The 24,375-nt window shown below is 36.0% G+C and overlaps 1 protein-coding gene across 3 annotated transcripts in view; it reads left to right on the plus strand.

Moving 5' to 3' along the window:
• The window catches only part of LOC145673054 (muscle M-line assembly protein unc-89-like), a 670,772-nt gene extending 646,624 nt beyond the window's left edge, over positions 1-24,148 (plus strand). For 2 of the 3 annotated variants that reach the window (XM_081742394.1, XM_081742395.1), the window contains exon 9: positions 23,779-24,148. The gene's annotated coding sequence lies outside the window, so the exon portion shown is untranslated. Of the gene's footprint in view, positions 1-2,386; positions 2,518-23,778 lie in introns of all 3 variants that reach the window. The other variant, XR_014128711.1, reaches the window with a different exon arrangement.
• The last annotated feature ends 227 nt before the right edge of the window (positions 24,149-24,375 follow it).

A 24,375-nucleotide genomic window follows, 5' to 3' on the forward strand; every position in this document is an offset into this window, starting at 1 on the left:
AGAGATACATATCGAGAGGTCTAATTAGATTTCTATTTGAATTAAATCTTTCTTACGGAAATTTTCTATTTTTAATTAAAATCTGCAGTAACGTCATAGACGGCATACAGGTTAAAGCCAAACCTGCTATTTTTTCTTTTTAAGCTAAACTGTAATTAGAGAAATATATTTACCGGTATTTACAGATTTTTCTTTTTTAAAAGTATTTCTTTTTTGTACAATATACTCTACTTACAATTTCTCTATATAATAAGGTAAATTTTTCTTTTGTAAGTTAGAAACCCTTTTTGCGTCCATTTATTGTATTGATGACTAAAATATGAGGCATAGGAAATTGCACATTTACTCATTTTTTATTGAATATGGGTATCTGTAAATAAATTATTAACTGATTTATATATCTTTAGTATGTCTAATCTCGTGTTTCAACTGTTAAGAGGAAACGCACTAGTTATAATACCACCTTTACTTTTCATGGAGGGTGGAAGGGGGACTGAGGTACAGCGACATTTTTTTTTGTCTGTATCGAAGGAATGATTTTATTACTTTACTTAGATTAGAATGCATAATGTTCAAGGAGTTCGGTATTAATCTTCGGAATGGCACACAGTTATCCCTTCTGGCGTCCTCGTTGAAACAGACATGAATTGAATCTAACCAACTGAGAAAAAAAATCGTATATAGCATACGTAAAAACGTATGTTACATGTGTAAATCCTGTAGTTTTTGGACTTAACGTACGACCTTATGTAACACCCTACATCAAACCTATAACCTAAAAAACGAAAATTGAATAAACGTAATCTCCTTACGAAGAAAGAACTTTAAAGGAAAGTAGTCAAATCGCACCACTTTTACATAAATGGTTTAATTCGAAACTTTTGAGGAAATTTAAAATGATTTTTTGGTCGTATTGAACTTAATAGTTACTCGATCCCTTCACAGTGATTTCATAACGATATCTTATCATTATCATGATAAAAATTGTGATATTTTAGAAGGCTTTGATTGGTGCGATTTACGCAACAGGTTTCCCAAATCGCACTACCGAAAGGTCCATAAACCGTGATAGTTGAATTTTCATGAAAATTAGTGACAAGATTCAGTTCCAAGATGCTAAGTAACGTAGTAATAGTCACTCGATGCGCAAATGGTTCGTTGAGGTGCTACACCGACGCCATCTTGAAATCCAATACTCAATGTCCAAGAATATCGTTTTGGCACAAAAATCGAAAAGCTTTTGGTAGATCTGACTTCAACATGTAAACCAATATAGGCAATCTATATGTGGGAGTACTTCCAGTGCATGACCGGTATCTTGAAAGGCCATATTGAATCGCGGTCAAATATGATAAATGGCAAAGGGGTCATGTGGGGTATCAAATAGCCCTGGAATTTACTCATGAATCCATTTCCGTAACCAAAGTTTACATATCTGTTTAACAAGTTTCCATATCTGTTTCACTTTAGAGTTAAGAGCTCTCTCACCCATAGAAACATATAAAAACTTTGCAAGTTAAATTTGTGTTACGAAACACGGTCGAGCATGTACTTGCAGGGTTTTAACTAATACAGTAGTAGTTACTTGATCTACAATAGCCACTACACCTATCAGATCTTGAGCCTAGTGAGAGAAATTATAATTAAACTGAAATACCTGTAGTGAAAAATGGAATAGCAGCATTGTAAAAAATTATACCTATTTCAAAATGTGCTATATATATGACCCTATGTGTGTTGCGATTATGCATAGCATTTAAATTCTGTAATATAAGTTAGGTGCAACGACACATATGACTTTACAAGTATATGTCTTGAAGTTATTAGAATATTATTAGAAAAATAATAGAAAAATTATCAGAAAAATAATATAAATTAGTGAACATAACCAAGTAACCTATTAACCTTGTGTCCTTCAGTTGTGATGATGGAGATCCATAACGAAGTGATTACCACACAGCATCATGGAGCGGTACAAACACTTAACAAATGCACTTTCGCCACAATCTTCATGACCACAGACACTATTTTCTACTTGCAACATAATCTTCAGAACATTTGTAAATGAACCAACTATTCCTCTTGGGACGTACCCACATTTCTGCCATGCATATCCAAGCATGTCCTTTAGGACTGGCGCAGAAAATTGATGATACACAACAGAATGCATTTTCATTATGAACATTCTGTCATATAACTTGTTCGGTGTACCACACACAATGAATTTATGTCGAAAACAATCCTCAAGTCTCCGAATTACCAGCTTATAACATCAAATATCTGAAAAGCAAGGGGTTTCTTTCAACACTAATTTCGGTGGACATTTGCTTCCTTTTCTTATCTTGTGTTTTATGAGATACTTGATCCTTGGATTTTGTTTTTGCAGGTATACAGTAACTTCCTTTGCTATGTTCGGCAGAGGTGTAGGAAATGGCTGTAGTGCACTATGGTAATTGACTGAGTCAGGAGCGCATCCACAGGCGGAAGGAGGACCACCGTGTCCAGACTCCCATAACAGTTTCGTAATTCGTATAACATTTTAGAATTTGGTAACAGATAAATGATTGTTATACTCGTTTAACAGATGAATGATTCGTTTAGGCTAAAGATTTAATTTTATGCCTCATCTTTTCTTATCTCTCTTTCTCTCTATCTTTCTACTCTTTCTTTTCTTATAAAGATATTCTAGTTCTATCATTTTTTTAAAAATATATAGGTGGCAATAATTAACCATTACGTATCACCTTTTCGGGTATATAATACTAAATAGTCATATTGGACTCCCCTAAATACCTTGGACTCCTTCTTAGCAAACATTTCTGGGCAGCGTCGTAAATCTGTCTTCAACATTGGGGGAGGGGGACAAGTAACACCAATTCCTTTTTTCTTTTTCTTTTTTCTTTGTTAAGAGACGCTCACAAAATATTTGTGAAGTCCAAAAACAATCCCGTGAAGGATCAGGGAGCAGAGTTTTCTTCAACATTGGGAGGCGGGTAGATTTGAGTCTTAACTGGAGGGAGTCTTATCTTGAGTCTTAACTGACTTATTAACATTTTAAAATTATTTACTAGCATTGCTACAAGTTTCCTTTAATAAAATAATTGTATTATAGCCATGAGGTAACTCTGAAAATGACCACAGTAGCTTTTCTGTCATTGGTGTTGTGCGTGTTGCCTAACAAAACACTTAAAAACTATAAGTCCGTTGGGGTAGGGTAAGGGGTTGTCCAAAAAATAAAGAAAAATCAGTAAGGTCGGTGTCACTAATGGCACCTTTTCCGCACTAGCCGTCATCGAATTCCCAACAAAAGTGCAAAACGCCTAACCCTATTGACCAGTGTTTCTGGGTGGGAGTCTAATTGTGATATACTTAAACAATACTTACAGTAATATAAACATATTCCTTCTGCTAGAACTAAAGATTGGAGTAAATTTTAGTACTTACAACATTTTTACTTATATTATTAAAATGGTCAGGCCATATAAGAGAAAAGTAAGGATTAGGTCCTATTGGAACTAAAATCACGAGACTTTAGTGAAAGTAGTGCAAGTTTCCAGAACTTTTTTTCTAATGTAGGATTTTTAAATACATAATTCTGTATTTTCCATTTTTTTAAAGTCTCCATTTCAGAGAGCTATCTTTGTAGAAAAAAAAATAAAGTTCAAAAATTGCGATACGTGGTTTGATAAAAATGTACATAATTTCTACAACTATTTAGATACAGTTATAAAAAATATACCGAACTATTCCAGATAGCTTCAGCTTTTAAATGCACTAAAATAGCCTCTGCAAATTTTAGTCACGGTCTTGCAGAGGTTGAAAATGAGTGTTTCGAAGTCGGCCATATACATAATAGATATTTATTTTAATTGCACCATTAGAAATAATTTGAGAAATTTATTTTATATATTTTCCTCATTGCCTTAGATTTATAAATAAATAAACCAGAGTGAAAAAATACTAAAATCTCTAAGTAGTCTCGGATGGTAGTAGTGATATTTATAGTAACGTTACCCGTGGCACGTATATTTTCATAAATACTGATATAAACAATACAATTTCAACAAAGAACTTGAAATACATCAGGGATATCAAAAGTGAAAGTAATGTTCTTGAAGACTCCTTGCGAACATTACGCTCAGATATTCATAATAAGTGAAAACTCTGTCTTATACATTAATGTTAATCAAATTATATAATATACAGAGTGTTTCAAAGCAACACCGACAACGTGCGGGAACTGATTCCTGGCACCAAGATAAGACAAAAAGTGTAGGCCAACCTGAGTGCACAAATGCTTCCTTTCGGAGTTATTGGCTGCCAAAAACATGAAAAAATGAAATTTAAAGGTCCATAGCTCCAAACACATGAGACCTACCGTAGTTGGGTCAAGATTTCATTCAGTATTTCATTCATATGTGCGCTCTTCAAAAATGCATGTTTCAGAATCCTGCGGTACTCACGCAACAATTTTTATAGAGTGAATTCCGCTACGAGCATAATATTTGAAGTACTCACCAACTATCTCTATACAAATTGTTGGGGAAGTACCGCAGGATTCAGGAACATGGATATTCGGATATGGCACATACCAGTTCCTAGTTGAGGTCTTGATCTGAGTACAGTAGGTCACATAGTTTTGGAGTTGTGGACTTTATTGAAGTTCACTTTTTCACGTTTTCTGTAGCCTGTAACTCCGAATGGAAGCATTTGTGCATTATAGTTTGTGTCTATAGGTTGGTCTATAGTTTGTGTCTTATCTTGGAGTCTGCAATCAGCTCGAAAACTTGGTCAGTGTTCTTTTGAGACACCCTCTACTACGAAATCCAAGGTGGTGTTTGATAGTTTTCAAAAAATATTTAATAATAATAATAATAATAATAATCTCATTTTAATTACAATGAATTGTTAAGCTACTTTGTCCAAACTAATAACTATTTTATCAATAATCTATGATTTAGCTAAATTATCCGAATATGTTTCCCTTTCTTTATCTTGATCTTATTTTTAGTAGCCACAGAATTTAATCATATTTTTTAAAAATATATACTAACAACTACTACAAGTATTAAAACCAGATGGCAATCAGATTTAAGTTACCGATTTTGTTACTGTTACTCGTCTTCCTGTTATGCCTAATTCCTGTTCTGCCTAATGACCCTCCAGCACTTTGTAACGCATTTTGATCTACTTTTATCTTTAGACATAACAGGCATTCTTGTTCTGCCTAATTCATGTTCTGCATAATTAACGCAAAGAGGTATTTAGATTTAGATTTACGGGAAATTGAATACTAATTATTTTCCCTACACTTCCAGTTGCTTTCATGACCTCATGATTTTCTTATATCGTTTCAGCTTCTCTGAAATTAAATTACCAATCATAGGCCACCATTATTTTACTACCAATATATCTATGCGATATCTGGTGAACGTCTACAACTTCAGCGAGGAGATCTTATCCTTCTGGTTGCGAGGATATCGCGTAACCAAGTTGCAACTAACTGAACAGTAACATAGTTAAAGGTTCTATTATAACTACCCTTACGAAAACGTGGATTGGTACTTTCTCATGACGAACAGTTCTTTAAAATAATAGAAAGAAAAATTATATTTAAAAATGACTTGATATTAAAGTAATTCAATCAACATTTCATCGCACAGAAGTTAAATATTAAGAATAATAGTAACATAAATATATAAATTGGAACAATAGAACCTAAAAGATTAGGTTGCATATTATATAAGCAATTATGGACAACAATTCTTTTATTGAATGGGTAATTTACGGATCTCTGTCCGTAGTTTGAATAACAATTATAACTATAAGCACAGTTAGGTGCTGTATACAAAAACTCTTCGGTTATGTGGAATTTAAGTGTCATAAAATGTAATATTTTACCATCGAGAAAAAAGTAACTAACTAACTAACTCTATGGCCTATGGAACCCGGAGGTTCAATGCCGTGTTCACAAAAGCTCTCCACTGACTTCTATCCTTATCTAACTGCATTCAGTTTCTACTCTGTATTCCAATCTCTGCGAGATCAATCTTAATATTGTCCTCCCATCTGCGCCTAGGTCTTCCTAATGGTCGTTTTCCGATTGGTCTTCCAGTCAAGATTTTGAAAGCGTCTCTACTTTCTTCCATTCTAGCTACATGACCCACCCATCTAAGCCTCCTAGACTTGACGACCCTAACAATGTTGGGTAAACCATATAAATTATGTAGTTCCTCGTTATGAAGTTTCCGCCATTCCCCATTCCCGTTCCTCTTGGGTCCGAATATTCGTCTCAGGATTTTGTTCTCAAATACTTTCAGTCTATGTTCTTCCCTCAGTGTAAGTGACCATGTTTTGCGGCCATACAGAACAACAGGCATGATTATCGTTTTGTATATTTTAAGTTTCAAATTCCTCGACAGAATTCGCGACGACAAGAGATTTTGAACCGAATATTAACACGAATTCCCTGCTTTTAGTCGACACTTAATTTCTCCGTGAATATGATTTTCCTCTGTTAATATTGATCCTAGATATTTGAAAGTATTCACTTTATCAAAAGTATTATTTAGTATTTTCACGCATCCATAATTTGCTGTATTCCGGTCCCGACGACTTCCATGTATTTAGTTTTCTCTGCATTTACTTCTAAACCCATGTCCCTGAAAGCGTTTAATAAGATCTCTGCATTTCTTTCTATTATTCTCCTATCATCCCCTATTAAATTTACATCATCAGCATATGCCATAACCTGGTGAATACCGTTCAACTGTAAGCCCTGGTTGCCATCTTTGATTTTCCTTATAGCGTATTCCAGAACGAAGTTAAATAATAATGGCGACAACGCATCTCCTTGTTTCAGGCCATTTTCGACGTGAAAGCTCGTGGACAAAAATTTTCCTACCCGGAGTTTATTTTGAGATTCATTTAAACATATCTTCATTAAACTAATTAGCTTTCTCGGTATTCCAAGTTCTGCAAAAACGCTGTATAATGTTTCTCTCCTAACCGAGTCGTACGCCTTTGTAAAATCAATAAATAGTTGATGTACCGGGGTACTATATTCCCACTTTTTTTCGAGTATTTGGCGGATGGTAAATATTTGGTCGATAGTTGATCAATTTCGTCTAAATCCGCACTGATAATCTCCAATAATTTCATCTGCGTATGGGGTCAGTCTTGCTAACATAATATTTGAAAGGATTTTATAGGATGTTGACAGAAGAGAAATGTCTCGATAATTATTATAATCAGCTTTGTCGCCTTTCTTGTGGATTGGAACAATGATTGATTCTTTCCACTCTTGTGGCAATTCTTCCTTGTTCCAGATAAGGAGAATGAGTTTGTGTATTTTGTTCCACGATTTTTCGCCTCCAGCTAAAATTAATTCAGCCGGAATTTCATCTACACCCGGAGATTGGTGTTTCTTTAATTTCTTTATAGCGGTTCCTACTTCTATTCGGTTGGGTTCTGGAATATACGGTTCTGCGGTGTGTATCTCCTTTTCTCCACGAACACTAGTTTTTGGTTGCGTGTTAAGCAAATCGTCAAAGAAATCTTTCCATCTATTTAAGATGCTATCCGTGTCAGTGAGAATTGTACCGTCAGATTTCTTTAATATATAAGCACGAGGTTGATAGCCTTTCTTAAATTCGTTGATTCCCTTATACATGTCCCATATGTTTTTATTTTTACTATTATCTTCAACTTCCTTAATTTTAGCTTTCAGAAAATCGCGTTTCTTTGTTGTAAAAGTTTTGGAAGTTTCCCGCCTGATATCTGCGAAATTTTGTGTAGTCATTTCATTCGGATTTTGTAGCCAGCATAATTTTGCCTGTTTTCTCTTCTCTGCTAGTTTTATGCATTCCTGGTCGAACCATGGTTTGTTCCTACGTATTTCCGTGTATCCCAATTTTTCTTTTGCTGAAATTTTAATGCTATCTCTAATTTCAATCCAGGTATCCTCAACACTAGTGCACTCCGAATCTTCTAAAGCCGAGAATCTATTCGAAACTTCAATCTGGTATTCCTCTCTTACCTGGCTCTTTTCTAATTTCTTTAAATTGAATCTCTCCGTTTTCGGACAATGAATATTACCTTTATTCAACGATAACCTCTCTCGTATTATCGCTGCTACCAGGTAGTGGTCAGTGTCACAATCAGCCCCTCTAAACGACCGGACATCAATTATGCTAGATTGCCTTCTTCTATCTACTAAAACGGGATCAATTTGATTATGTGTTTTCCCGTCTGGTGATGTCCAAGTGTATTTATGAACGTCGCGATGTGGGAATTTTGTACTCTTCACGATTAGGTTTTTGGATGTTGCAAAGTTCACGAGTCTAACACCGTTGTCATTACTTCCCTTATGCAGACTTTCGTTCCCTATAATCGGTTTGAAAATATCCTCTCGTCCTACCTTCGCATTGAAATCCCCAAATAGAATTTTCATATGGTATCGCGGGAGTTGGTCAAATATCCGTTCCACTTCTTCGTAAAAACTGTCTTTTATATCGTCATCCTTATCTTCAGTTGGGGCATATACATTTAAAAAAATAATATCACATAGGGCTGTGCGATATCGAAATTTCGATATCGACATTAGATATTTTTCTGATATCGATATTAAATAGATATATCGATATCGACAATATCGATATCGGATATCGACAATATCGAATATCGATATCGACAATATCGATATCGACAATATCGAATATCGATATCGACAACATCCAATATTGATATCGACAACATCAAATATGGATATTCAACATATTGATTGGTCTTGAATATTCATGTTGATGGGGGCCGCGGTGGCTCGGTGGTAGAGCGTTTACCTCTGGTGCTTGGGGTTCCGGGTTCGATCCCAGCCCCCTCCAAGTGAACTTTGTAGTGGACAAACACCGTGTGCGTGGGTTTTCTCGGGATCTCCCGTTTCCTCCCACTTTCTTCACTCCACCATTTCATTCATTTCTCATAATCACCGTCTCCTTTAGCCTAACCGGCATAACCGTGGAACGAAAAACTCAAAGATTTCATTTCATTTCATTTATGTTGATATAAACAATCTGGTCTCAAAACGTTTCAATGGGGGATATCTCAGAATACTTGTTAGTCACAAAAAACAGACTTGTGTTCTTTCTAATCCACCACTCTTTTCTCCGAAAAAGTTAAGAAAAATATTCATTGAATTGTCTTTCTCAGTTATCATATTGGTCATCATTGCGGAAATAATGAGAATGAAACACGGTGACATAGAATATGCGTGTAGGTGTTTATTTCATGTATATGCATTTGTGAATGTGCACGTGTGGCGGTATGCGTTTGAGAGAGAGAGAGTTTTTTCTATACCATAACACGTGCGTGTGTTGTATTTTAAGCTCACGCACAAACAATGCTTGATCCAGATATGGACGATAGAGGCCGTGGTGGCTCAGTGGTAGAGCGTTCGCCTCTGGTGCATGAGGTCCCGGGTTCAAACCCTGCTATTGCCAAGTGAACTTTGTGTTGGACAAACACCGTTGCGTGGGTTTCCTCGGGGTTCTCCCGTTTCCTCCCACTTTCTTCATTTCACCATTTTCATTCATTTCTGATTATCACTGTCTATTTTAGCCTAACCGGCATAATCGTTGAACGTAAAACTCAAAAATTTCATTTCATTTCAGATATGGACGAATGACGTACCCGATCAACAAAAGCAAAATTGGGGAATCCACGTTTCTCTTTTGTGCTAATCATTTGATGCCTCACTGCAACAGGAAATCGATGCATATCTTTCAGTGCCATCTATAAACAGTGGTGCTATTCAGCCGGTTCGCTAGAATCGGTTGTTAATATATTTCGAGTTTGCTAAACCGTTTGTTATACCCAGGTATAACAGTAAATTTTAATCAGTTATACCCAAGAACGAGCAAGTTTCAGTTTCTTTAGCTTTGTTGTTAGAAATTCTTACAGCTACAGGGTTAGATATATGATCTCTCAGAATAAGGTATAATCGATTTTTTCTTAATTTCAAATGGGCTGGTTAGATGTCAAGAATGAAAACTGGGATCACATGAGTGCAGTGGTGAGGGTTATTTACATTTGAAACGCATACATACCATTATCAATAATTGTTGATCCATTGCTGGGTTGAGGTGTTTCCAATACTTCTTGACAAACATCTATTTTGGATAATTCGTTTCCAAGATATTCGCAGTGCTACCTAATTTTGTCACAACACCTTATATTGGGTTGCTGTGTAGGTCTCTACTTGTCACTTGTGGCATCCAGTGAAAAATTTGCCTTTGTCTATCTTGTATGATTTGCTTCCTAAGAGAGAGGGAGACAGACAGGGGCGTAAATAAGAGCCCCGCAGACCCCGCATTGCGGGGGGCCCAGGCCATCACGGGGCCCCCAAATTGTGATGTAGGACGTAGAAAAGGGCCCCATTCCACGTTGTCTGCGGGGTGGCCCCCAGGCCCTTAGTTACGCCACTGGAGAGAGATATCTTTCTATGTATCCACCTACTATCTCTCATATATATATATATATATATATATACATTATAACCAGTCACCAAAAATTAGAATAGTACCACTGCCTACAGATATCGAAGAAAACCTCCTTCACTGGAGGAAATCTCATGACAGTGAATTTCCAAAATTAGCTCTTCTGGCTGGTAAGTATTTGTGTAGGTACCAGCGTTCTATCGGAAAGAGTATTTAGTTGTGGATGCAATATCATAACTGATGCTCATACTTCACTTACAGTTAGTGCAGAACATGCGAAACAACTGATTTTCTTTCCATGAACAAAAGAGCTCGTTCCTAAATAGCAGTGTCATGAACTTCAATGCATTATACATTTCTAGTTGAATACTCAGTGCTAATAGGCATATTCTAAACAAGACAGTTATTGTTCATTTTTCTCTGTATGTGTGATGTGTGTGTTTATGTTCTCCTAAGTTAATCCGTTGGCTTTACAAATTTAACACTTGGACTCTATTTTAATATCCAATTAAGAAAAAGCACGCGAGCAATCGAGATCTCTTTCATGTTATTATTAAATTGATAATCTTTTTGTATTAAAGAGCTTTACGCAAAGACGTGACATCTCCCACATGAACTTAAGAGGTTTCTTGTTATTGGTTTTGTGCAAACTCATATCTGCTAAACCTTACGTCTTATACCATTATTCAGTTCTGCTTATGAAATCAATTTTAGAAAGGTTCTAAGTCATTCCTAATAACAGTGCACCTAATAATGCATATTCTAATACTTAAGCAAATTCAAAGAATTAGGGAAGTGTTAATACTACCTAAACAGAATATGTAGGTCTGTGTAGTGAAATGACAGAATGGAGGCTTTTGTTTGTTTTAGTGGGCTGAGTTATGTGGGTCAACTTAACGGAAAATTACTACTTTGCACAAAAAAAACAATAGTAAATTCTTGTTTCCCTGTCTGTTTAGATTTAAGCAAATTTTAGCACAGACATTTGATTTTTCACTCGCAATGGCAATACAGCACAAACATTAATTGTAGTGAGGATATCAAGTTGACTCGGTTAAGGAATGCAGCCATGTTAATGATGAGAAATATTTTGGAGGGCATAGCTCCCCGGCTATGCACTGGTTTTGGATTTATCTTCGAAAGGAACATCATTTCTGCCCAATACAATTTTTCCACAAAGTTTGGTTTGATTCGGTGAAGAAGTGTAGCCGATAATATAAGTTAAATACACAATATTTAGGTGGATTAAGTAGACGTAAAAACATCCCTACCTCACTACCGATTGGACTATCTTCAAAAGGAATCAAATTTTTAGCCCATACTAATCCTCTGTAAATTTGGCTTCATTCTGTTAAGAAATGAAGTCAAAAGAGAAAATTAAATATTAACATGGAATGTTGGGAAGCATAGTCCCCAAGCCCTACATTAATTTGACTCATGAAATGGGGCGTTTTTCTGCCTCATACGAGTATTGTGCAGTTTGGTTTCATTCGGTTAAGAAATGCAAATGCAGCTACTATCGCGAGCCAAAAAACGTTATATGCATACATATATATATATACATACTTATATATATATACATATACATACATACATATACATACATATATATATATATATATATATATATATATATATATATATAAGTATGTATATAAAGCAAAACCCGCCGCAATTTTTTCGAGGAAGTGGGAAACACCAATATCGAATATCGATATTGACGATATCGGATATCGATATCGAATATCGACGATATCGGATATCGACAAAATCGGATATCGATATCGAATATCGACGATATCGGATATCGATATCGAATATCGACGATATCGGATATCGATATCGAATATCGACGATATCGAATATCGATATCGAATATCGACAATATCGGATATCGATATCGAATATCGACGATATCGATTATCGATATAAGATGATATCGATACCGACGATATCGATATATCGACATATCGCACAGCCCTACGGGAACCGGTCAAAACCCCCACAGCCAAAACACCCACACTCAAGAAATGTCAAACCGCCCATACAAACGGTCATAACCCCCACACAAATGGACAAATCTCCCAAACACACGAACGGTCATAACCCCCACAGCCAAAACCCCCACACTCAAGAAATGTCAAAACGCCCACACGATCGGTCATAACCCCCACACAAATGGACAAATCTCCCAAATACACGATCGGTCATAACCCCCACAGCCAAAACCCCCACACTGGTAATCGGTCATAACCTCTAATGGCCATAACACCCACACAAATGGACAAAACAGCCACACATAGCAACGGTCACAATCCCCACATAAATGGACAAAACCCCCGCACAAATGGACAAAACTCCCACATGCACAAATTGTCACAACTGCCACACAAATGGACAAAACCCCACACAATCGGACAAATCTCCCACACTCTGAAATGATCCTGGTGTATGTTGCCCTTGTACTTTTTAATAACATTTTTTATTCCACTTAAACTGATGTTGCAATTATTCTTCTTGCACTGTTTTGTAATGACAGAAACACTAAAGTGGGCGTCGTAAAGAGCCGCAACAAAAACGTGCAATCACGATCATTTCAGAGTGTGGGTGATTTGTCCGATGGTGTGGGGGTTTTGTCCATTTGTGTGGCAGTTGTGACAATTTCTGCATGTGGGAGTTTTGTCCATTTGTGTGGAGGTTTTGTCCATTTATGTGGGGATTGTGACCGTTGCTAAGTGTGGGAGTTTTGTCCATTTGTGTGGGAGTTTTGACCGATTTTGTGGGCGTTTTGACATTTCTTGAGTGTGGGGGTTTTGGCTGTGGGGGTTTAGACCGTTCGTGCGTTTGGGAGATTTGTCCATTTGTGTGGGAGTTATGACCGATCCTGTGGGCGTTTTGACATTTCTTGAGTGTGGGGGTTTTGGCTGTGGGGGTTTTGACCGTTCGTGCGTTTGGGGGATTTGTCCATTTGTGTGGGAGTTATGTCCGATCGTGTGGGCGTTTTGACATTTCTTGAGTGTGGGGGTTTTGACCTAGACCCTATCACACCACCGACCCTTAAGAGTAATAAAAGAAAGTCTGTCAGTAACAAATTCAACCCGTTTAATTGCTGATAATATACGTTTATGAACGAAAAACCCTGTTCCTAACTGGTGATTTTTATTTCCTTCCCCGTAAAAGAACGTAAAATTTCCGGAATTCTCAGATCCATTTCCTTCCCACCTAACTTCCTGAACTCCTACTACGTCCATCCTGTATTTCTTTAACTCCCTCGTTACTTATTTTAACGCGCCTGCCCTATAAAGACTCCTAATATTCCATGTTCCAAATCTCATGTCCATTTTCTTTAGCTGAGGTCGTGCCAAGTTATCAGTCCTTGTCCGAGGCTTTTGTGAATATTTCTGAACAAGTGCTTTCTTTTACAGGATGAGGTTGTTAGCCCTACCCAAACCCCCAAGCTGGAGGACCACTCCTAGTCGGCTTTGAGAAACGAGATCGAGAAAAAAAACACTTTTCAACAGTAAAAGAATGTCCATTTGAAAGATGTAAATATAACCTTGTCTGTCATTGTACAAAATTGGAAAATGTAAACAAAGCCTTATCTCTGATTGGTGGAATGTCTATTCACGATATTGAAATGGAACTTGTAGACTTTGTTTTCTTTGATGCAATTTTGTTTTCTTAACAGTTTTCCAATAACTAATTATAACATTCTTTTACTTCATTTTCGATCCCAGCCCCCGCCAAGTGAACTTTGTGGTGGACAAACACCGTGTGCGTGGGTTTCCTCATGGTTTTCCCGTTTCCTCTCACTTTCTTCATTCCACCATTTCTTTCATATCTCATCATCACCGTCTCCTTTAGCCTAGCCGGCATAACCATGGGCCGTAAAACTCAGAAATTTCACTTCATTTTTCCTCTTTCTGGGTTAGTAACATATTGAGTCATGTCCCCCTATAGAACAACTTGCTCACTACATCCCTGAATGAATATGTGTTGCTCTCTGCATACGCCATGTTTTGTTCTTGAATTTCTTTTTTTTTTTTTTTTCCTTTTCTTATGCATATTGATTCTATCACAATATACTCCAAATGGAATCCAGAACGTTTCTGGTGTGAGGACGCTTGGTTATAAGGGATGTTTCGGTATAAATAAGTACTTTGAATTTTGTGACTTTATACTCGAATACACCGAAACTTTACACCAAACCAGCTTCACACCTAAACGTCCTTATATCAAAATGTCTCACATCGAAACGCCCTACATTGAAATAGCCGTATCCCACTCCAAATTATTGAGTATGATTGACATGATTACGTGATAGATGACATATTTTCTTCAGAGTCTATTTCAGTATTAGAAATCTATTCAATGTCTATTTTGATAATCAGCCTCTTTTTTTCTTTTGCTATTTTTTTTCCGTTTGCCATTTTTTTCGTTTACTGCTGATTCGCTTTTCTTAGTGTACGGTTGAGCGTGATTTGCGCCCATGAAAAAAAAAAAAACTATGCAAAGGCTTCAGATGCGGCTATTGATAGTTGTGTCCAAAAATTCTTTAGATAGACAGGTTATTTGCGGTCGTGTGGAACTGTTGGTTTCGATTCGATTCCATTCGATTAATCCTGAATTTCACAAGTTGAATATACTTTCTTGTAATAAGGATGGTGTTTTTGTGGAAGGTTATTTTTCAAGGAATATTAAAATATGGAACTTGAAGAAATGCGTTTGTCTCGAGGGAAACCACTCGCTAAACTATTAGTTGTAACGTTAGCTTCCAAGTAAAAGCAATTCTAAGGAGTCGTACACTATGATGCACTATCTATAATGGGCTATAAATATTTCACTTACGTTACTAACAGCAAGCACAGTAAATTATGTTTGAAATTCAGAGTAAATTGTGTATATGTCATAGTGGAAAGTCATTAGAGAATTTTATGTAATTTATAGAACAGTTCTAATTTAAAATGCAGAAGAGTATCTGGCCTATTATATGCAAGGATTCGTTGACATTCAGTTTACTCGCCGAAGGAGCTCTAAAGAGCTACAAATACTTGCTTCTGATTGGCCGAAACTAGATATCAATTAATTCTTGATCGTAATTGGCCAATCATTGTTCCATATTGAAACCTAAGTTGCTTATTTCAAATAAGAAGGCATTCAAGGACTCAGTTTCAGTTGTAGGCCTACTAGCTGCCAAAAGCTACGGAACTTGAATTATTTATATTATTTTATTTAATCGGAGCTATTTTATAAATAGTACTTTACTTTTTAAGTGGCTTTCCATAATAAAATACATGCAAATGTAGTTGCATTTCAAATAGAATTTACCTTTCCGTTGATAGTCATATATAAGAAAAAGCTTTGTTATGCTATAGTTTTCTACTTAATGGTCATAAAATGAATAAAATGAGAGACGTAAGCCATGAGAAATATCTTACTGAATATGAGTTGGTATACGATAATATAGTAGGCCTAGCATTTGAAATAAAGCAAAGTCTAGATTTTTGATCTAACACTCATAGAACACTATAGGTATTGCACCATACTATACGACTCATTAAGATTGTTTTAACTGCAAACCTCATGCTACAATGAACAGTTTTGAGGGTGTTCTTCTACGGGAGGTTTATGTTAAAGATAGAGCTTGTGGGAAGTAAAGTTTTTGAACATGACTGCATGACTTGTTTTTTTTGTAATGAATTACAGTATGTATATTCCCATTTCAGAAAATTTAATTTAAAGGGTTCTGGAATGGCATTTGAAACTCAAGGGAAAATAAGTACTAATAAATTTCTCCCAAATTTAAATATCCCTTTTGCGGGAATTAGGCAAAACAGGAATTGCTGTTCTGCGTAAGATAAGATTAGATAAAAGTTGTTTTACAAAGTGCTAGAGGGTCATTAGGCAGAACAGGAAGGAACTCACAATTTTATGTCGTAGTCATCGAAGTTTTCTAAAATTCAACAAAAAAGTTGTACTTTACAAGTTTATGAAATTTACTTGGAAAATAATGACAGCGTTTTTGATGTCAAATAAACAAAACATTATTAATACTAATAATTTGTCTAAGTTTACATATGATCTCTGCTGACCTGGGTAAGTTATGTATAGGCCTATTTTGTTTTCACAATTAATGTTTGGGTACGCTTACAAGTCAAACAAACATATAATTAGCTTTTGCAAAATGTTTGAACTAAGAAGAATGTATTTGATAGTGTGTCATAAAATAGGAAAACTGTTCCCACCAGTAATTATTTCTGTAGTTGCCCGTGGGTAATTCCCCTCTTCGGAGCTACAATATTCCACCGTGGCCATATCAATCTTCAATCCATCTTCAATTGCGTTCAATGTGAATTACGAGTACGTTTCACTCCCTGTATGTCGAAATTCCTCCCTAACCCCCAAAGAAAAGCTGATATCATCAATGGTCGTGACTGTCACCATGGAATGACCTACTTTGAATTACACGTTGTTGTAAACTTAAAATAGTTAGTCTGCTAGCGAAATTTTCAAGTTTTATACACTAAAACGTATTTGTAACAGGGATGGATCCAGGTGGAGCGATCGACCTCCCCCCCCCCCCGACTAAAAGAGAAAACGTTCTTATTTTATGTATAAACAAAACCCATTCCAGAGATTGAAGCTCTTGAAAGTAGCTCTAAGTGAGAGTATTACGATCCACCGCCCCCCTTCCTACAAGTCCGTCCTGAATCCACCCCTGATTCGTATTTTACAGTACAGTACATGGAAAACCGACCCGCTGTCTACTAAGTCAACATGGGACATTCGTCTTGGGCTCTGTACAAAACATGAAGTAAATACATAAAGTATTTACCAGTTATAAAATGTGCTAAAAATAATATTCATATGCTTTGCACACAATACATATGTTGTCTTCCAATTTTTTATGTGCTAGAGCACAAATTCTTTGATTGCTATGTATTCTTCATGATGCCCATGCATATTCGTTACTGACTACATTGAGTCATTTTCAGAATTTAATGACCTAATAGATGAAGTTACGCAGAGAACCCAATAAATCACTAGCAGATATTTGGTAAAATATGAAATTCAAAAATACAAAATATGATTCTATAAACTTCTTTCTCTTGAAGTGTTGCAGGTGATTTGCAGTGAAATGAAGTCCAGTACTCTCTTTACTCCGTGGTGTGTGATAGCATAAGAGATGTCGGTGGATGCAAGCACAAAGTATTTGTACAGATGCGTTGGGTTGACAGAAACGGTGGAAGCTAATGAAACGTTTATAGGCCTCTACCAAGCACCTTTCACAGTGGGTAAAGTAACAACCATATTGACTTTGGATGCTCTTTTACGACTTGAACTTCCTGTGAGTGATTTGCATTGTCAAACGTATGATGGTGCCAGCAATGAGGTGGACAAGAAAAGTGGATACACACAATTATTATTGGGAAGCAGCCATTGGCATTTTTCGTACATTGTGGAGCTCATTGCACAAATTTAATTATTAAATACAGTTGTGATATTTGCCAAACAGTAAAAAGTTCCATGAAATGGGTTTATAAATTTGGCGTTTACGTAATCAACTAGCAAAAGCCAAACAGAAATTTAAGAACTTTCAATAAAACGAATATGGAGACCCTGTTAGCGACTTCACAAAAATACGAATCCCATGTCCTACTTGTTAGAGATGAGATCAAATCCAAGAGATTCTCAGTAAATGTCAGATTGTTCTGGAAATGTTTCAAGAACTTGATAAAGAAGAACTCGAAAGAACAGTGGCTAGCAGAAGGGGCCCCATTATTTACATATGAGTCTACATAACACAAACACTGTTGCTATATGTTGATTTTATTTTATTTATTGTTTTTCTTATACTTGGAAAATGTACATCCAGGTATCTTCTTTAATTTTTGGGGCCCCTAAGAGAGTGGGGCCCTAAGCTATAGCTTGTTTAGCTTACACGTAAATCCGGCACTGTCTGAGACCATAGTTTAACCAAGCAGGACTCAAAGGTAATCGGGAACTTGAGAAAGCCTTATTCACCGGTGAAGATTGCAAGGAAGTAAAATAATACAATAAAATAAAGAATAAATAAATAAAATAAAAACAAGTGGAAATGAAGTCACTCGAACTGAAAATCTTTCAAAGACAGAATATTCTCCTGAGGGATTGAAGCAGTGGGTATCTTCAAGATTTTTCAGTCAGAAGAAAAGTGGATCTTGTCTGACCAAGGTTCATTGGGGAAGCAGAAAGAAGTTTTAGTGCTCTAAAAAGTCTGAAAACTTATCTCCGTGCTTCAGAAAAGACTTACCCATGTCTCTATATGTCATACACACAAATATATTTTGAATAAGATATAAAAGGAAGAGGTGGCTAAAATATTCATAATAAGAAACGAACCTACAAAAACTACTGGCCACTTTTAGTCACAAGTTTTATTAGTGTTCAAAAAGCACTACGAAATTTCTACAAAAGTGTATTTCATTTCAGTTTTAATGTAGCTGTTATTCATCTAATGTTCATTCTTAAATTCTAATAAAAAAATACTTTTCTTTATATAGTGTCCACATACATGAATGCTGCCAACCTTTGCATGTTTGGTAATTATCCATTAATGACCTACTAAATTAAAATTCTATAAATATGGCCAAAATGTGCGTATGCCTGTTATAGACAGAAAAATTAAAATATTTAATAATGATGGAAAAAGATCTGCTCAAGTCCAACAGAACTGTAAGGCTTGTACTGCCCAATACTATAAGAATTGTATTAATATTATCGAAAGTGAAATTACTTATATAGAAAGCATGTTAGATACTTATTAAAATACCCCTAATTTATTACGGGGTTTTATTTCAAATTTGGAATGAATAACATATATTACATTATTATTAAATTAATTTTTTAAAAAGAAATCAACGAAATAATTATGTTCTTACATGAAGAGAGTATAGTATATTTAATATAAGCCCATCTATTGAGTGTTTTTTAAGGTAATTTATTTCTTGACAACTTGGTATACATATATTTTTCATGGAGAGATGATTTTGATTCTAATTTATACGATCTCCCTTCCGAGAATTAGAAAACTAACGATGCCCCTGAATTAATTTATCGCAACGAAACAATGTAAAACAGCCAAAAAAGATACAGTGTAACAAGAAGAACCATCTCGGGAGGATTGTCTGTTTGTAAGTGATCAAACACAGGACATAGCTTTTCATGGACATCTAGCCAGGGGCGGACCCACGGGGGTGGTCCTTCAGGTCCGGCTCCCAAAACATCCTAACCGGCCATTTCTTAATAAAACTACACTTGTTTAACAGGGAAATGAGTGATATAGCAATCTTTCGTATAAAAACAATATAGTTCTATCTCTTTTCTGAAAATATAGATGGAAGTATTTTACAATTAACTATATCGTGTTTTCGGGTGCAGAATAATACCCGTTCCATCAACGATGTTATAAAATACAGAATCTGCCTATATGTATCTTTATCCTATTAAATCAATGAAGCCAAAAAACAACCGAGCATCGGCACGTCTGATTGGTTTTTCTCTTTCCCACTATCGTCTGATTGGCTACTTTCAATTCCGCCACGAATTTTGGGTCAAAACGTTGCGATCTTATTGGGCGGAGTGGGCAGAGTAGCGGTGGAGGAATTGTGACGTTTGGCTTCAAGTCTTTGTTGTAAGGTCAGATTCCTCTATTTTATAACATCCTTGCGTTCAATACTGGATAGACTGACTTGTAATATTGGACCCTCCCCCAAAAGTTGGACTCCTCCCAACAAAGACTGGGTGTGTGCGTGCGATCTAGTATTTCATGATTTTGAAAGAAAGAAAAAAAAAAAAAAAAAAAAAAAAGAAACATATAAGTATGAAATGTGAAAATGATGACTTCATAATGATGTCTTACAATAATATTTCTAATTATTGATATGATAAGGAAAACAAGTAGAATGTACAATTAGTGCTAGTGTAGAGAATATTACAAACATAGGTTTTCTTTTCCTCAACGATGACGAGTACTGACGCCATCTTTAATTTTTAGCTTATTGATTTATACAAAGAATTATTATTATTATTTTTAAATGAGCTGTAATTTTTATGATGTACTTGCACGTATTTATTCTTCAAGTACATTTAAATGCCTCTTTAACAATTAATTTTCAGTATATAGTGTGGATTACCTTAATCCTTATCCGGGCAAGCGGGGCCTCTCTTGCCCAGTAGCTTACATATTTTTTTTCGAAATTCTCAATAACCATAAATAATTCGATGACATAAAATTCTATCTTTAGTCGAAGTTAAAGTCATGAACATATTGAGTTGGTTATGCTAATAGAGTTGGTAAGGCCCCAGTTGTCGTCTACGTTACAAAAATATCTTGTCTGGACAAGGGTTAAATATGATTATTGCGTTATTAAAGCTGTATTTCAATATTATTCTTTGGATCAAAAATTCGGAGCTATAGCCCAACTCCTTAGGAGTAAAGATTCGAAAACAAAATGCAGAGAGAGGTAAGTTGTTGGAAATAGGTACTTTTGAAGCTAAAATGGTAGAATTTTCCAATAGCACAAACCATTCGTGCACTATATCGGCAAACAACCCTATGCTAATCGAAAAAGCACACGTTGTAAGTTCAGCAAGCTCTTCCCTTGGGCTTTCACAATATCAACAGTAAATTATAATTTGAAAAGGGATTCGATGTATTCTGTTTAGATTACTCCCCCCCCCCGCCCCATATGAGAATGTTCAATTTGCCGTGTCATTTCTCCGTGGCCCTTATCGTTTCATTCTGCAATAGCTTTCTGAAGTGGAAACAGAGCTTTCTTTTTTCATATTACGTAAGGGCGCATTACCAGTATGAAACCTAAAGGGCTGATGAGACTACAATTTTTAGATTTAAAATCATCTTTCTCCAACACTTCTTCTCTGTACTAGCTTTTTTTTTTTTTTTTTTTTTTTGAATATTTAGGCTTACTCATAACGATGTCAACCTATGGTTTTAAATCTTTCATACATTCGGTATATACGCGTAAATTAAATAGAATAACTAAAATTTAGTTTTCTTGCATAAAGAAATATTTATTTGTAACATTTTAAGAGTGTATTTTTTTATAACTTTCGGTTTCATTTAAATTTGTAGCATTGAAATTTATATTTATTAACAGTTTTCTACTTCATTATTATTATTATTATTACCATTATTATTATTATTAATGTTAATTGACGAAAGTTTTATCCCCAATAGTTCATAAATTGCCTACAAAAAGAAAATCTATTCTTTTCCGTCGCTTGACAAAGTTCCCAAAATAGTTGACACATTAACTCGTTGAATGAATATACTAATGCTTTGTATGAGAAATGCTATACCTCGGATATCTCTCGCTTTTAGTGATATGTGTTGACCAACTTCATTGCTAAAATTAAACCACTCTTGGTCCCAAGAACTACTTGATTCAATACCTATTGTAACCAACAAATATTTATCGAATAGATTGGTATATTTATTCCTTTTCACAACTTGTTTTCAAGCTGCAATGAATCCTGCTTGAGTTGATGTATCTGGTACACTTGAAGGAATATAAGTGTTTGCTCAGGTGAAATCCCAAACAAGCGCTTTCCTTTTTTCCACGGCATTAACGTCATTCCGTAATTCCCGCTGCATCCATTTGGCTCTCTCACTGAAGAAATGCTTACTGAAACGAGAGCGCTGAGAATGATATAACTTACACTGGTATGTCGTGAAACCTACCAGCACTGTTTTCATAAAGGAAAGCAAGAAAGTTTTGTCGCTTTTTCACCCACCATCGTCGAACATTGATGTGTCACCTAAGACATATCTGGAAAATCAAATATAGTCCCCATCAACATCGACGATCTTTTGCCAACGTCCTGCAAGGCCATGGATTACATCGCGGTGGAACTTGGTGGTCCGTGAAGCGAAGAAGATATCAAGCGCAACGCTCAGCCCCACATGGCTAATATGATCCGGGCCCGAACACTTTTCTGCGCCTTGGATGGGAAACACTATTGCATTCAAAATACTTCGCGAACATTGCACGGTCCGTTTATCACTTGTTCCATTCCTTGGACAATCACCTTACAGGACGCCAGTTCAAATCCCTAGTAGAGGTGCATTTTGCATTTTGCAGAATGGTGTCCCCGGCTATCCTAACCACGTGGGGCTGTGCGTTGTCCTGTAACAGGAGAACCCCTTTGTGATTCTGAAGTGCTGGCTCCAGAGTTTTGAATTCCTCTTGAACAAGCCTCAACTGCCAACAGTACACAGTTGCATTGATGCTCTGACGAGCTGGTAGCAGATTCCCGATGCACAATGCCGCGAGTAGTCCATCAAACCCACAGGAGGCATTTCTTTTGGTGCAGTGCTGGTTTCGGCTCTTTTGGAACCGGTTCATGGGATGCTAATCAATGATGATGGTGCTGTGGAGCTTCGTACATGACTCACTTCTCATCACGTGTCAACACCTGTCTCCTTCCTCGTACGAGATAGCAAAGAATCACAGATGTCTGCTTTGGTTGCCTTCTGGCCCGGAGTCAAATAATGTTGATAAAGGTGCTACTGAATGGCTTCTCTACTCTCACTGAATTGTAGTCCCAGTTTCTCACATATCTGGCCACTGTTCGCCTCAATTGCCGTCTGAAGATCTTCCTTTTGTACATGTGTTGGTCATTCGGCACGTGATGCGTCTTCGAATGTTTCGTCAACTTAACTTGTTAAACCACCGCTGCACTATCCCATTTGAACCTAGCTTGAACTCGTACACCATACAAGCCCTTATGACGCTCTGTGGAGGTCTCATCTTTACTCTGTCTGTATGGAAGTTTACGGTGTAACTGAAATGCCCCAATCAGGTAATACGTTGATATACAAGCACCAACAACTGACGTTCGCTTTATCTCTATTCGCATTCGACTCAGTCTGTGAGGGCCAACTGAACACAGACTTCCACAAAAAGCGTTAGAACTTTCTTGGTTACCTTGATATAAGAAAATGTAATTTTCGACAAGTAAAAAAGTTTTGAATATGTTTGATGAAGATATCAATGAAGTCAAACAAACCAATAAAACTAAAGTCAATTTTGAAGAGAACGGGAAACTAATTTCCCATATAATACTATGGACACTTAAAATTAAAGATGGACTAATGAAATAAACATTTTTTGTTACTTTTCGACATTAGGTTATCTACTATTTTCCTTGCAATAAGTAGAATAAATATGACTGTTATTTTTGTCCTATTACCGCATTATAAATTTCATTTTTCTATTTTCAGATACTATAAAGTGAGACACCACGAATCTTCCAACGAATACAAGATACAAATGGTATATTGTTTTACAATCAATAGCTTTGCCTTGAATATGGAGGATAAGTTTGATTGTGATGAACAATAAATTGGTGCTATGCGAAGTGCTGGTGAATGAGGAAGTGATATCGATGTGTACATAAGTGTATATAAGGAACAAAATCCAAACAAAACGAAATTGATACCATGTTAATCATTTCGAACTTATAACTCAACAGATAAAATTGAAGACGTTTCTATTTTCAATCTCTGCAGTCTTTTTACATCCGTCCTTAAATTGTAAACAATGATTTATTAAAACGTTAATAAATTTCAAGTTTTTTTGGTCGAAACTTCAGTTATTGCCTATGATTTTTTTCCCAATAAAAATACAACATTTGTAAATATTGCTAGCTAACCATCCCTTGATCATAGCTGAATATTGACTTTAAACCAGTTTAAAAAATATATATATATAATTCTCAATTTAGCCCGCTTATATGTACCTAGGTATATTTTGGACATGTTCAAGTGTAACTTCGAAATACTTGCAGTGATTGAGATTTTTAACTTTTTATTGAAAGT

The sequence above is a fragment of the Thermobia domestica genome, chromosome 16 (assembly GCF_964235325.1).
Source record: "Thermobia domestica chromosome 16, izTheDome1.hap1.1, whole genome shotgun sequence".
Lineage (NCBI taxonomy): Eukaryota > Metazoa > Arthropoda > Insecta > Zygentoma > Lepismatidae > Thermobia > Thermobia domestica.